We start from the raw sequence: 15,850 nt of genomic DNA, 5'->3' as shown, positions 1-15,850 counted from the left end.
TCGCCATCACTGAACTCTGAGCTTTCATCCTTCGGTTCCCCATCGCCACGGATAGGCTCAACACCGCCACCCTCCGTCTCGAGAAGCGATGTTTTCTGACTACTTGTAAGTTTGGTAAAGGCGTTCACGCTGCTGAGACCCTATGAAAGATACAAAGACGAATACTCAGGAAAGAAACAAGGACATACACAATCCAACTAAAGTCAAGAGGAAAATCACACGTACCTGCATATTGGACGAACTGAAAGTCGGTAGGGCTGTCGAAACTTACTGGGATCTTCGCTCCTTCACTTAGGGACTATCTGCATTCGGGCTAACGGATTTTCGCTTGGGCGAAGAAGGATCCCTGAGTAGTGGATGCTCCGCTAAAACCACAGGAGAAGGCTTACCGCGACGGTTTTCTACACATCATTAACAAATCCATGGAAAACGAGAAACTCATCCTGCCAAAATATGTTATATTTGGAGGTTGTTAAAGGATTTCGTTTCGCAAGCAGGAAAGGGAGACTTTTACCCGACACAAGAACAGTAGCATCGAAAACAGTTGGCAACGAGACTTCTGGAACAACCGGCTGACGAACAAGTGGGACCCCTTGGTCAAAACCCATATGCTGAGCGGCCCTATCGATATTGTCAGAGACTGCTTTGAAAGATCCTCGAAAGAAATACGATAAATAACCGGGCGTGCAGCTTCGCATGAACACCATCTCTCCAACACTCATATCCTTTTTATCATAAGACAAAGACATGCTCGGAGCAGGAGCAAAGGTACTGATCTGAGTAATGGACGCATGCACCGGAGCTCATGGACGAAAATTTACCGTGTGCGAGTTGTCAAGGAATCCAACCAGGTTCGAACCAATCTTTGGGCGCCCATTCGACCAGCGCAGTATCCTAGAGCCACCCCAAGACTCGGGAAGTACGGCCAACGGTTTTGGAGCATACCTTTCGAAGTGCTCCCACAACCACGCCTGGAGAAAGGCGGCATGAATATACGAATCCACTTCCATGTAACCATTTGAAGCGCACATGTCCGCGACCAACTGATCCAAGTGTGTGTACAGAGAACCAAGAAACAAGCCGCCAAAAGGGAGAACGACACCTTTTACCAATTTTATGGAAAACTTGATAAGTTCCTGTCTTATCTCCTTCTTACCCGAGCCGTCATTGAAAATATCTCTGGATAACCAAAGAGCCAAGAACGCCGTGACATGAAGCGTACTATTCTTCTGATTCGGCTCCAACTCGTCGGGAAACCACTGAGACACCCACCAGCCATAGAAGCACCTCCTCTCGTTTTCTTTCCGAACGAATCCTTTTGATTTCGCAACCAGAGCGGTGCGCATTTATTCTTCATCTGCAGAAAATTTGACATCGAGGTTTCATATTACAGGAAGGTTCAGCAACACGACCACGCTCTCTAAGGAGATAGTCATTTCACCCCACCTTCATATGGTCGTGTGAGTGTCTGGACACCATCTAGAAATAAAAACAACCAAGCCTGGAATATCTTTCCTAATTTGAAGCACTGCGGAAGCCGCGACAACATCAATGATCTGCGCCTTGGTCAAACTGGCTTTTACACATTCCTGGCTCATCATGAATCACATCTATTTCTCAAAGGGATGCAACAGACTCACATAGATTTTAAAGTCAATAGGATAAGCATGATACTCTTTCCTCTGAAGACAAAACCTTATTACACCTCCTGGCCGAACCGACCGGGCCTCTCCTTCACTTTCCGGACCAGTCAGAAGAATCGACACATACTTGGGATGATTTCTCCTAATCGTGGCGGATGTTATAAAGAACTCATCATCTATGTTTGGCTTGGAATTGCCAACATCTTTCAGTACGGCAGAACTTTTCTCAAATGACATCCTAACGAAAATTCTCTCACGCTACTTCCACCTTCGAAATAACTACAATGGAACAATACGAAGAGAAATTATTACGGAAAGTGCATGGAAATTATTTTATCAGACACAGGAGATCCATCCTGGACGCAAGCCAATTTGTTTCAAAGTCATAATGCGCATAGGCAAAGAAATAGGGACTGACATACCCTGCATAACCACCTCATGCCAAGACCGTACCCCGCAGCGGGAAATTTGCGCCCGGCCGAGGAGGCGGGCCCCACCACGGGAACCATACACACGGTCACACCAGGAGAAAGGAGTAAACCCTAGATGCTAGGTTTTCGCGGGAAGGAAATGAAAATTACCAGCTCATGCATGCCTACTTTGCACGGTAATTGAGGCGGCCAACATCACTACGGTATTCACGCCTAAATGTTATTACAAGTTCGTGCAAAGCATACCTACGGCTAGGATTCATACCAACGCAGAATGACAACATTTCTACAAGTTCATGAAAAGGTACGCCTATAGCTAGGGTTTGCACTAACACAAAAACAAACAAACAAGAAAAGCAAGTTAAAAAGGAAGTTTTGGAAGACATACCTAGGATTCGCTCGTCTGCTTTATTGTTACCACACGACCAGAATAAAAAAAAAATAGGTGTGAAGTAAAAGGAGAGGTCGGCCCTCCTTTTATAGGCGTGATACTTGGGAGTTTTAATAAGGAAAGGACATCCTATTTAAGTCAAGTAATGAAAAGAGGCAACCAGGCCCGCGAATACCAATCACCATGCCAAGACCGCCCGCGCCATTTTCTTGGCCCCACCACGCCAAGCCGTCCGTCATGCTTGCCTCGCAAATAACGCTCCATGCCTTGGCCCCATATGCCAAGCCGTTCGCGCCATGACTTGCCGCACCAACACCGACAACTCGCCAAGCCAGCGTCATGATGTTCCCTAACCCATCCAAGGTGATGCATAGCCAAACTAAGCCGACGATCTTCATCTCACCACTTCACGGTCTACACCACGAATAGAATCTACGCAAGGCATCCAAACACGAGGATCATGGACTCTCCTTACCTCTTGAAAAAGGTTAGTCGTACCTTCCTGACCATCTTTCCACGACTTATCGTTTCGATTTTTGTCCTTTCGCGTCACCATCTTATGCTTACCTCGTAACAATGCTCCTATTCCGAGCTAAGCAGGGGACTTAATGTTGATGGTGGTTTTTAGCTTAGGGTTAAAATCGTAAAACCGTACAACTGACATGACGTCACTATGACCATTAGCACATTTATTGAATCGATCAGCATACCTACGTAAGAATTACCAGGGTACGTTGTTTTTATGTGTCATGTTCCACGGCAGAACCCTTAACATTGACCGACATCATCTATGCCAAACCCTAATTCTCATGCTACCGCGCCAAGGCATTCTAACCATGCCAGCCGCACCACTGTGCCAATGGCAAACCATGCCAGCCGCACCACTGTGCCAATGGAAAACCATGCCAGCCACATATCCGCGCCAAGGAATGTCAACCATGCCAGTCGCACCATTGTGCCAATGGCAAACCATTCCATCCACATCTCCGCACCCAGGCATGCCAACCATGCCAGCCACATCTCCGCGCCAAGGCATGCCAACCATGCCAGCCGCACCACTGTGCCAATGGAAAACCATGCTAGCCACATCTCCGCTCCAAGGAATGCCAACCATGCCAGACGCACCACTATGCCAATGGAAAACCATGCCAGCTACATCTCCGCGCCAAGGCATGCCAACCATGCCAGACGCACCACTGTGCCAATGGAAAACCATTACAGACACATCTCCGCGCCAAGGCATGCCAACCATGCCAGCCGCACCATTGTGCCAATGGAAAATCATGTCAGCCACATCTCCGCGCCAAGGCATGCCAACCATGCCAGACGCACCACTGTGCCAATAACACACCACACCAGCCACATCTCCGCGCCAAGGCTTGCCAACCATGCCATCCGCACCACTGTGACAATGGCAAACCATGCCAGACACGTCTACCGCACCAAGGCATGCCAGCCATGATAGCCGCACCATGCGCCAATGGCATGCCAAACCCTTGGCCCCATCATGCCAAGCCAACCGTACCTTGCCTTGGACCAAACCATGCTAGCCGCAACATGCGCCAATGGCATGCCAAACCCTTGTCCCCACCACGCCAAGCCAACTGCGCCCTTCCTTGGCCCCAACCATGCTAGCCGCACCATGCGCCAATGGCATGCCAAACCCTTGGCCCCACCATGCCAATCCAACCGCATCTTGCCTTGTCCCCACTATGTCAAGCCGTTCGTATCAAACCCTAGGCCCCACTATGCCAAGCCATCCGCGCCATTGGCCTTGGCCCCACCATGTCGGCCTTCCGTATGCGGCTACCAAAACGAAGGCGTGCGACGATCAACGGCCACCCTTCCATCCTAGATGCAAATCCTAGCCGTCTTAGGTTGACAAACAACGCATGGTAACCTTTGTCCCAAAACCCTAGTTTTGGCCACGCCAAACCATGCCAAGGTTTGCCATGCCACATGTGCCAATGGCATGCCAACTACCTTGCCGCACCATACCATGCTGGCCTTTCCCATGCGTCTACCAAAACGAAGGCGTGCGACGATCAACGGTCACCCTTCCATCCTAGATGCAAATCCTAGCCATCCAAGGTCGCCAAACAACGCATGGTAACCTTTGGCCCAAAATCCTAGTTGTGGCCATGCCAAACCGCGCCAAGGCATGCCATGCCACATGTGCCAATGGCATGCCAACCACCTTGCCGCGCCATACCATGCTGGCCTTCCCCATGCGGCTACCAAAATGAAGGCGTGCGACGATCAACGACCACCCTTCCATCCTGGATGCAAATCCTAGTCGTCCAAGGTCGCCAAACAACGCATGGTAACCTTTGGCCCAAAACACTAGTTTTTGCCACGCCAAACCGCGCCGAGGCATGCCATACCACATGTTGTAATGTCATGCGAACCACCTTGTAGCGCCATACCATGCCGGCCTTCCCTATGCGGCTACCAAAACGAAGGCCTGCAACAATCAACGACCACTTTTTCATCTAAGATGTAGATCTTAGTCGTTCAAGGTTACCAGCTAACACATGGCAACCTTTGGCCCTAGTTTGGTCGCGCCTAAACAAAGCCAAAACCCTAACATTTGGCCGCGCCTAAACTGGGCCATATTAAAGCCATACTGATCATACTTTCATACCACTGGCTACCAAACGAAAGGTTGCAATAGTCAACGACTACCTTCCTCTTAAGATGCCAAATCTCGACCGTTGAAGGTCACCACCGAGCCGGCAAGTCTCCGAAGCTCAACTTGCCAGACAACAACAACATGCTACATGTTTTCCACGAAAACACTCGAGACATCAACACATGATACAAACTGGGGGATGCTCATTGGGTATTGGTTTGGCGGTTTATAGCGTGCGGCATACACTACGCTCGTTATAAGAAAGTGTCATAAGTATGAGGCGGTTAGTAAATACAGGGAGTAATGGTGAAACGCTTTTTTTTATGGAACATCAATTCCAAGCGTTACCGGTTAACACCTCCTCCCATTTACTCACCCGTTTTCCATTTTTTAATGAGACCAGAGTACGTTTCACTTCGACTTGTATAAATAGGCATTACCTACCACCGAACGACAAGTTCAGGTCAGGAGGATACAAAACTCAGAAAACATTTGCTAGCTTTCCATCTATTAGCTTCCCACTTTCTGATACAAGTCGTGAAACAACTACTCTTCCAGAATCAACTATTCTGGTCTCAACACTTTCTTCGCTTCCCTCTCCAAAACCAAATCTCTCCTTCACTTTGTGACCGAAGCAAGTCTGGAACGACCATTTCTTGGTTTAGGCCGGATTTGTACAGATTGATCTCTCGAATCTAAAGTACTCCCTTGCAGTACATTGTTTATAGTTTAAATTCGTTTCTCACCCACACACCCGAAATTACCAAAATCAGCAGAAACCGTTTTCACCCTCAAACACTCGTAGTAGTGCAAACCTGATGCTTCCGCAGGCTTTGGCGCAACAATTGGTATCAGAGCAAGGAGACGCTCTTGGATACGGGTACTCAGATTGAAGTTGAAGTGAAGGTATTTTTTTTCCTGAAGATTGCTTGAGATAATACTAATCTCAAAGGTTCTGTTTTTATCTATATTTGGTTGTTTAAGAACAATGGTTGACGGGGATAAACCAGTTGATCCGAAAGATCCTTTAGGAGAACATTCAGAGTCCACAAGTAAAGCTAAAGAAAAAAAAAGAACTACTTCATTCACATAGATCACCACTCAAGGTAGAAAATTTTACAGGAACCAATAACTTTGGTTTATGGAGAACGGACGTAATGGATGCTCTTGTTCATCTTGACTTAGAAGAAACTCTAGAAGATCATCCAGTTGAGATGTCTGATAAGCAGTGGAACAAGATGAATAAATTATGTCTTGCTTCGATACGAGGGTGTTTAGAAACTGCAGTAAGAGTTAATTATCAGCATGAGACTTCAGCTAAGGATCTCTGGGAAAATCTAGAGAAAGAATACCTTGTGAAGAACGTGGCCAATAGGATACATCTTAAGAGGAATTTGTATCGCTATAACATGAAGAAATGTGAAACCCGAACTGAGCACCTAGATTCATATAATAAACTTCTTGCTGAGTTGGTTAACTACGATGAGAAGATCAACGACGAGGAACAAGCTTTGTGTCTGATAAATTCTCTTCCTGAAAAATATGAACCCGTGATTAAAGCATTAATACATGGCAAGGATAAGATGACATACGCTGAGGTCACTACAGCATTGCATAGTGAGGAGTTCAGGGAGATGGACCGTGAAGACCTTGCAATTTAAGCTAATAATGATGTTCTTCTTTCAAGATGTCGTTCAACAGACAGGAGAAAGAAGACTGGTGGTTATGGTAAAGGTAGAGGCGTTCTAAGAGTAGAACACGTCTGCGTAAAGATGAGTGTGCTTGGTTCCATGATTTAGGTCATTGGTCTAAGGATTGTACCAAGCGTAAGGCAAATGAAGAAGATAATAGCAATACCGAGGTGAACATTGCTACAGGTAATGAAGAATCATATTATGCTTCTGATGTCTCGCTGACTGTGACACCATAAGCTTGTACTATTACAGATAGTACATGGGTATTAGATACTGGAGAAACATATCATATATGTCCATATCGGGACTGGTTCTCAAGTTTTGAAGAGCTTGATGGAGAAGTACGTATGGGAAACAATCATACCTGCAGGGTGATTGGAATTGGTATTGTTCGTATCAAGATGCATGATGGTATGGTCAGAGAGCTGAATGAGGTAAGATTTGTACCTGCCATAAAGAAGAATCTGATTTCACTCGGAACTTTAGAAGCTAAGGGCTATAAGATAGTCGCTGAAAATGGTGTTCTAAAGGTAATATCTGGATCATTGGTAATCATGAAGGGCACAGGTCATCATAACTTGTATTACTTGATTCGGAGTACAACAACAGGAGATGTGTCTATTTCTGAACACATCGAGAGTGCAACTACCGATAAGGCGAAGCTATGGCACATGAGACCTGCACATCCAGGTGAGAAGTCGTTGCATAGGTTGATTCAACAAGACTTGTTGAAAGGTGTTATTGCATGCTAGTTAGAATTTTGTGAACATTGTGTTAATGGCAAGAAAACAAGAACAAGGTTTGGCATAGTTATCCACAATACTAGTGGAGTTCTTGACTATGTTGACTCAGATGTTTGGGGTTCTTCCAAGAATGCATCATTGGGACGGAAACATTGGTTTGTGTAATTCATTGATGACTATTCTAGGCGGAAAAAGGAAACTGAGACTCAAACTGGCAGAAAGATCAAAGTATTACGTTCGGACAATGGTGGAGAGTACAAGAGTGATCCGTTCTTGCAAGTATGTCAGGATGAGGGGATAAAGAGGAACTTCACAGTTAAGAAGATACCACAACATTACGGGTAGCTGAACGCATGAATCGTACTTTGATGGAGAAGGTACGATGTATGTTATCTAATGTTGGATTAGGTAAGGCGTTTTGGGCTGAGGCAGTTACGTATGCGTGCTTCCTCATTAATAGGTTGCCATCAGCTGCATTAGAAGTTAAAACTCATATGGAAGAGTGGTTTGGTAAACCAGGTTATGATTATGACTCAATTCATATCTTTGGTTGTCCTGCGTGGTATCATGTTAGTGAAAACAAGCTTGATAGCCGTGATATAAAAGGAATCTTTGTGGGTATAAAGAGTGGAGTAAAAGGGTTCAAGATTTGGAATCCAGTTGAGAAGAAGATAGTCATGAGTAGAGATGTCAAATTTAATGAGATGTGTATGGTAAAGTCTTAAGGTTCTCGACAAGTGGAGAACAAAAGCACCAGTGCTAATGAGCCTTTGCAGCAGGTGGATATTGATACAACTCCACCAATTCCAGTTAAGTCTGTATCTGTTCAGAATACTTCTCAAGATATTGGGTCTGCAAGAGAGGTAACTACTGAAGTTCCAAATGATAGTGACACTGTTGAGGAAGAGGAACAAGAGTCAGTAGAAGATACATAAGATACGGTCACGGAGACCATAGCAACCAGAAAACCGAGAATATCAACCAGTAAGCCTGGTTGGATGAATGATTACATTTCTTATGCATTATCAATTGTAGAAGATGGTACTCCTACTTCCTATTTAGAAGTTGTATGTAGTGCAGAGTGTAAAGAATGGGAAGGTGCAATGCAGAACGATATGGAGTCTCTTTAGAAGAATGGAACATGGATTCTTATGAAGCTTCCTAACGGTAAGAAGGCCATAGGGTGCAAGTGGGTATATGATAAGAAAGAAGGATCTTTGGTGAATCAAGTACGCTACAATGCAAGGTTAGTTGCAAAAGGTTATTCCCAAAGAGAAGGGATTGACTACAATGAGGTGTTCTCTTCGGTAGTAAAACACTCATCAATCCGTTTTTTGTTGGCCTTGGTAGCACAATATGATTTATACCTAGTTCAGTTTGATGTTAAGACAACATTGTTACATGGTGATCTAGAAGAGGAGATCTATATGACTCAGCCGAGTGGGTTTAAGGTTGCTGGAAAAAGAAGATTGTGTATGTAAATTGAAGAGATCGTTGTATGGGCAGAAGCAGTCTCCAAGACAATGGTACAAGCGATTTTACCAGTTTATGATAGGACAAACATACACAAGAAGTCACTATGACCATTGTGTATACTTTACGAAGCTACATGATGGGTCTTTCATATATTTGCTCTTGTATGTCGATGATATGCTGATAGCATCGAATAACAAGAAAGAGATTGATAATTTGAAGCACAAGTTGTCATCTGAGTTTGAGATGAAAGATCTGGGAGAAGCTAAGAAGATTCTTGGTATGGAGATTCAACGTAACAAAGAGAAGGGTAAGGTTTGTTTGTCTCAAAAGGAATATTTGAAGAAAGTGTTCCAGAAGTTTGGTGTCTACGAAGGAACTAAATCTGTAAGTACTCCCCTTACTGCTCATCTTAACTTGAATGCACGTATGTCTCCCACCACAGAACAAGAGCGAAAGTATATGTCCCAACTCCCATATGCTGAGGTTGTTGGTAGCTTGATGTATACGATGGTATGTACAAGGCCGTACATTTCACATGATGTTAGTATGGTCAGCCGTTATATGCATTGACATGGTAAGGAAAATTGGCAAGCTATGAAATGGATTTTGAGGTATCTTTACGGTACGGTTGATGTTGGCTTGGAGTTTGAGAAGGATATAAGTAACAATCAGTTGTGTGTTGGGTATGTGGATTCTGACTATGCTGGTGATTTGGACAAAAGACGTTCAACTATAGGGTATGTATTTACCGTAACAGGGACATCAGTAAGTTGGAGATCAATCTTGCAGTATATTGTGGTGCTTTCAACTATGGAGGCGGAGTATATGGCAGTGACTGAGGCATTTAAGGAGGCTATATGGTTACAAGGTTTGCTAGATGACTTAGGAGTTGTGCAAGACCAACTGTGATAGATACATTTTTGTGTCCGATTTGTCTCGATTCTATATATTGTTAGGGCTCATTTTTGTACTTATCATAGTGTTTTATTTATTTGTAGGTATTTTTGGCTAATAAACATCTTTGGAAAAAATTTGGCTCGAAAAGTTGTCGGAAAGCACCCGGAGGACATTTGCTATTCGGACTCTCACTTTGGATAAGGGGTAACCTAATTACTAAGGGGCATCCCATTTCTAGGCAGTTTCTAATCGCACCCCTACTCTGGATAAGGGGAAACCATCTTCAACATTCCAAAACCAGGATTTTGGCGGGAAAAAAATGCAGTTAAAGAACAGTTTTGGCAATCGTGATTTGGAGGAGTTTGATGTCGATTAAACCTCTGAATTTCATAGAATAGACTCCTTATGGGTCTAGGAATCTGATATGGGTGTTTAAATCAATTAGACTGGGCTCAATAGATGGAATTTTCTCACAACAGAAAATATGGAAAGTCACGTGTGTGACCTGTTTTAGGGAATTTTAGAGATATTAAAACGTTGTAAACCTTCCCAAAGATTCGTATCTATCTAAGGAAGAGTTTAGAATAAAAAGGAAAGCTCAGAAACGCGTAGAAATCCTAAAACAAGAAATTGCCGCAACTTGGACGTGAAGAGAAGGAAAGAGATTTTGGAAGATTTGGGAGAGATTTAATCAGTATTTTTGATATAAATAGATGTCTTGGGTCATATAGGAGAGGCGTCGAGAGTTTGGGAACCTAAGGAGAGACAGAGAAGAAGAAATCAGAGCTTTACCAAACTCTGTTTCTGCTGCTGCTGAAGAAGAAGAACGCGAAGAACAGTGACGCTCGGTAAACAGTCGCAGAACAGTGTCGTTGTTTAACAGCTGAAGAACATTAAGCTGTTCAGGGAAGTCTTATTTTAGGGTTTTAAAATCAACGATAAAGCAGCAGTTTTTCTGTAACAGTTCCATTGTAACAGTTGTTTTGCAACACCAATACACTGTTGCAAACAGTCGGTGTTATTACTTTTCACTCTTTTAATCATCTTTTGAGCAACAAACACACATTTTGAGATCATGATTAATATGAAGAGCTAAACCTCATTGCTGAGGCAATAGAGGAAGCTATTTTTCCAACAAAAAGTGGTATATTCTATTTTATCTTTTTATTTGCAATAATTATATGATTATTTGCCTTGCACTATTATTGAATATGATTTTTATTTGAGTGATTGTGATCTATTTTGATGGAGTATGCTTAGTTTTAAGACTTTTGATGCTTCATACTTGGTATTTACAATTATTACTTTTGAAAATCTACTTGTTGCAATATTTTAGAATCAAATTAAACAAGAAAATTGCATAAATATAAGTATTGGTTTAATCACTTTGAACTTGGAAAATAGTGGAATCTTAGACTCAGTGTTTCTTTTATATTGATATCATCTTTGATTGAGTTTGTTATAATTTTTAGTGAGTTTTCTATTTTAATATTAGAATTTAAGTCTAATTAATATCCTTTACAAGTCTGAGAATCGAACCACTTTTACCACTATCTACAAATCACATCAATTTTTGACGCCGCCGACACAGACTTGTATTTAGGGTTTTAGATTTATTTATTTATTTTTAATTATTTTTGTCCTTTTTTATGTTTTTGGGTATTTATCTTGTGTCTACAGGTTCTGGATCATAAAGAAAATTGAGCCAAGGAGTTTGGTGATTTCATAAAGACTTGGAACTAAAGATTAAAGCAAAAAGAACAGAAAAGAAGACAATTTTATTTTAGACAATTTTAGTTTAGGGTTTGTTTATTTTATTTAAAAAAATAAACTATATTAGGGTTTATTATTTTTGTAATTTTTCTTTATTTTTTTGGACTTTTGGACATTATTTTTTTTTATTACCCTACGGAAGGATACTTTAAATATAAACTGTTTGCAGAGAAGGAGGACAATTACGATATTGTCTCTGCACCTTGGGTTTGTACACTAGACATCGGAGTCAGTGGCCCGAGTCGACTACAACTGATTCATCCCCCATCTGGAACGAGAGGTAAGATTCTAAACACTCGTGAATCCCCTGTCAGCGAGTTACTGGACTCCTTCATATGCATATATGTTGAGGACTGAATACAGACATTTATTTTTCTAGTAAAGGGCAAGGCCTGGCCATACAAGATAAGGGTTCAGATTTCATCACCGTTCTCTTCTTGCCCGCTTTAGGAACACGTAACCTACGCGAACCTAAGCCTAAAATTTTGACTAGAACGAGACCGATAGGGTAACGAGCTTAACAGGAAAGTCATTCGAAAATATTGGTTACTCTTTTAAGCATACTTCGAAGTTCTTGACGGTTTCTGTAAGTTGAATGCGTGACTACGCCGCCTTGTAATACCGGTGAGGCCTTGGGTATCAAAGCTCCACCAAGCTTCCCTCGCCTCTATTCAACTTACGTTAACTCGGATTGATTCCCGAGGGGTTTGCTTAAATTGTAACGAATTCTCGTTCGAAGGATTAGAAGCTGGTCTATAAACAATCTAAGTGGAGACATCATGCTTTTTGTTTGCTAGAAATCAATAGGTTTGATTTGGTTGAGTCGGCCTTGATCTGTGTTTGCTTACCCTTCCAATTTAGAAAATTTTATTGTATGCCTGAACGTAAAAGAGACGCACTAGGTAGATTTATTAAAGAGAAACCTAGTAGTTCGAAGCGTCTCGATTACCTTAATCTAGAAAGTCCGGCTTTTGAAGAGTCTGTTTTTGAACGTTCTTTGACTAAGGAGAGAATCCCCGTTGCTCCGATAGCGCCAGAAATATCAACTTTGAAAGTTTTGTTGAATCCAACTAGGACTACCCGTCCTTCGTGTATTAAGTTAGCTGAAACGGAGGCACCCTATGAACTGAAACCTGGGACCTTACAGATGCTCCCAATATTTTTAGGGAAAGAAAATGAAAACCCTTATTACCATGTTAGGGATTTTGAGGAAATTTGTAGTAATCTAAGAATTAGAGGCTTAGATGATGATGCTTTGAAACTTAGGTTATTCCAATTTTCCCTGAAAGATAAGGCCAAGTCGTGGCTGTATAGTTTGGACTACGAGTAAATTGAGACATATGAACAACTTACATCTGCCTTTTTCAATAAGTTCTTCCCTAGGAACAAAACATCGTCTATTAGGACGCAAATATGCACATTTTCACAACAAGAGGGAGAATCTTTATATAGGTATTTGGAAAGGTTCAATGATTTATTATCCCAGTGTCCTCATCATGGTTTAGAAAAGGTTAGGCTAGTTCAGATTCTTTATGAGGGTTTAGATTATTCCACAACAACCATGGTTGAGTCTCTATGCACTGGTGGATTTGAAAACCAAACTGTTGATGCGGCGATGAAATTTTTTAATGAAATCGCCGAAAAAACCCAGCAATAGGAAAATAGTAGGCACCCCAGAAAACCATTCTTTTAAGTAGAGGAAACGTTAATAGGGTAGAAGGAGGCTATGAATCAGATGCCAAAATTGTTGCTATAGGAAAAAGGTTAGAAGCCTTAGAAGTGGGCCAGACTAGTGGTAGAGTGGAGTCTTTTTGGGAAGGCCATAAAATTGAAGAGTAGGCCAATGCTCTTTATAATAAAACTAGATTTGATAACCGTCAAAAGATTGACCCATATTCAGAAACCTATAATCCTGGTTGGAGAAACCATCCGAACCTTTTGTGGTCTAAGGGCCAAATTCAAGGTCATTTTAGTAATTCTCATGCTCCCACAGGTTTTGGCTATACTAAGAATCCTTCAAGACTAGCTCAGTTTCAGAATCAGTCAGATAAGAAAATCCTAAGTTTAGAGGAATCTCTCGCCTTGTTAACTCAGCAAACTGTAAAATTCCAGTTATTCGTAGAACAGAGTCTACAAGCTAGTAACAGGATAGGACAAGAAAATAGTCAGGCTATTTCCGAGTTAAAAACCCAGGTTGGTCTGATAAGTGATTCTTTGAGAGAAAAAGGTAAGTTTCCTAGTCAAACACAACCCAACCCTAGAGGAGTTCATGAATTAGGTGCAAAACCATCGAATCAATTGAATGTTGTTAGAACCCTTAGAAGTGGTAGAGTTGTAGACAATAAGGTAACCATGCCCGATAGTGAACATACTGTAGTTCACCCCTCAGGATCTCACCTCTCAGGACCAGTAGCTGAAGAGACTGATAAAGTTTCTGATGATGTGAATTCGGTTCCTGAAAGGTCTGATTTTAGGCCTAGAGCCCCATTTCCTCAGCTATTAGTACCAACAAAGAAGGAATCGAACTTTAATGACATAGTGGAGGTTTTTAAGCAAGTTACCATAAACCTTCCCTTATTAGATGCAATTAGGCAAATTCCTGCTTATGCCAAGTTCCTTAAGGATATGTGTACGCGAAAGCGAAAACTTAGCGTCCATAAGAAAGCCTTTTTAGCTAGTCACGTAAGTTCAATCATTCAGAACACCACAACTCCAAGTACAAAGACCCAGGTTCTCCTACCATTGCTTGCACAATAGGTAACTTCCGGGTAGAAAAAGCTTTACTTGACTTAGGAGCCAGTGTGAACTTACTGCCATTCCATGTATACTTACAGCTAGGACTTGGTGAAATGAAACCTACTCAGATGACACTGCAGTTAGCTGATAGGTCTGTTAAAATCCCTCGAGGTGTTATCGAGGATGTTCTTATTGAGGTCGACAAGTTTATTTATCCAGTGGATTTCGTGGTCCTAGATACCCAACCTGTCCCTGACCCAGAGAACCAGATACCTGTGATTTTAGGTCGCCCATTTTTAGCTACGTCTAATGCGATCATTAACTGTCGAAATGGTGTGATGAGTTTATCTTTTGGTAATATGACTATGGAGATGAACATTTTTAATGTCAGTAAGCAACCTCATGAGCTAGATGACACATGTGTTGAGGAGGTGAACATGATAGAAGCCTTAGTTCAGGAGTCATTACCAAACATCTTGTCTGAAGACCCATTAGAAAGTTGTCTATCCCATTTTGGTTTAGATTTTGACGACGATAGCACTATTGAACAGGTGAATGCTCTATTAGATTCTACCCCTGTGTTAGACACTGATAGATGGAAAGCTAGGTTCGAACCGTTACCAGTTTCTGAGACTACCCTAATTCCTTCTTTAGAAGAGCCCCCAAAGTTGGACCTTAAACCACTACCCGATACTCTAAAGTATGTGTTTTTAGGCCCATCTGAGACTTTACCTGTGATTGTAGCTTCCAATTTGGATAGTGATCAGGAAAGTAGGCTAGTAAATGTACTTCAAGACAATAAGGAAGCTTTAGGGTGGACTATAGCAGACATTAAGGGTATAAGTCCTACTGTGTGTATGCATCAGATTCATTTAGAGGAAGACTCCAAACCTTCTAGGGAGATGCAACGTCGACTGAACCCTAACATGAAAGAGGTAGTTCGAAAAGAGGTGCTTAAGTTGTTAGATGCGGGTATTATTTACCCAATTTCAGACAGTAAGTGGGTCAGCCCTGTTCAGGTTGTCCCCAAGAAATCAGGTATCACTGTAGTCCAGAATGATAATAATGAATTAATCCCAACCCGAGTGACCACGGGATGGCGTGTGTGTATTGACTATAGGAAATTGAACAAGGTCACAAGGAAGGATCACTTTCCCCTTCCTTTTATCGACCAAATGCTAGAGCGATTAGCTGGACATAGTCACTATTGCTTCTTAGATGGCTACTCCGGTTATAATCAGATCGTTATTGCCCCAGAAGACCAAGAGAAAACCACTTTTACCTGTCCCTTTGGTACCTTTGCGTATAGACGCATGCCTTTCGGGCTATGTAATGCCCCTGCAACTTTTCAGCGTTGTATGATGAGCATATTTTCTGATATGGTAGAACGGTTCTTAGAGGTCTTTATGGATGATTTTTCAGTGTTTGGTTCAT

General features: G+C 42.3%; 1 pseudogene; it reads right to left on the bottom strand.

Moving 5' to 3' along the window:
• Positions 1 to 13,083: 13,083 nt before the first annotated feature.
• Positions 13,084 to 13,183, bottom strand: LOC113362401 (annotated as a pseudogene).
• Between the last annotated feature and the right edge of the window lie 2,667 nt (positions 13,184 to 15,850).

This window comes from Papaver somniferum, chromosome 3, assembly GCF_003573695.1.
Source record: "Papaver somniferum cultivar HN1 chromosome 3, ASM357369v1, whole genome shotgun sequence".
Lineage (NCBI taxonomy): Eukaryota > Viridiplantae > Streptophyta > Magnoliopsida > Ranunculales > Papaveraceae > Papaver > Papaver somniferum.
This window is presented reverse-complemented; position numbering and strand designations above follow the sequence as displayed.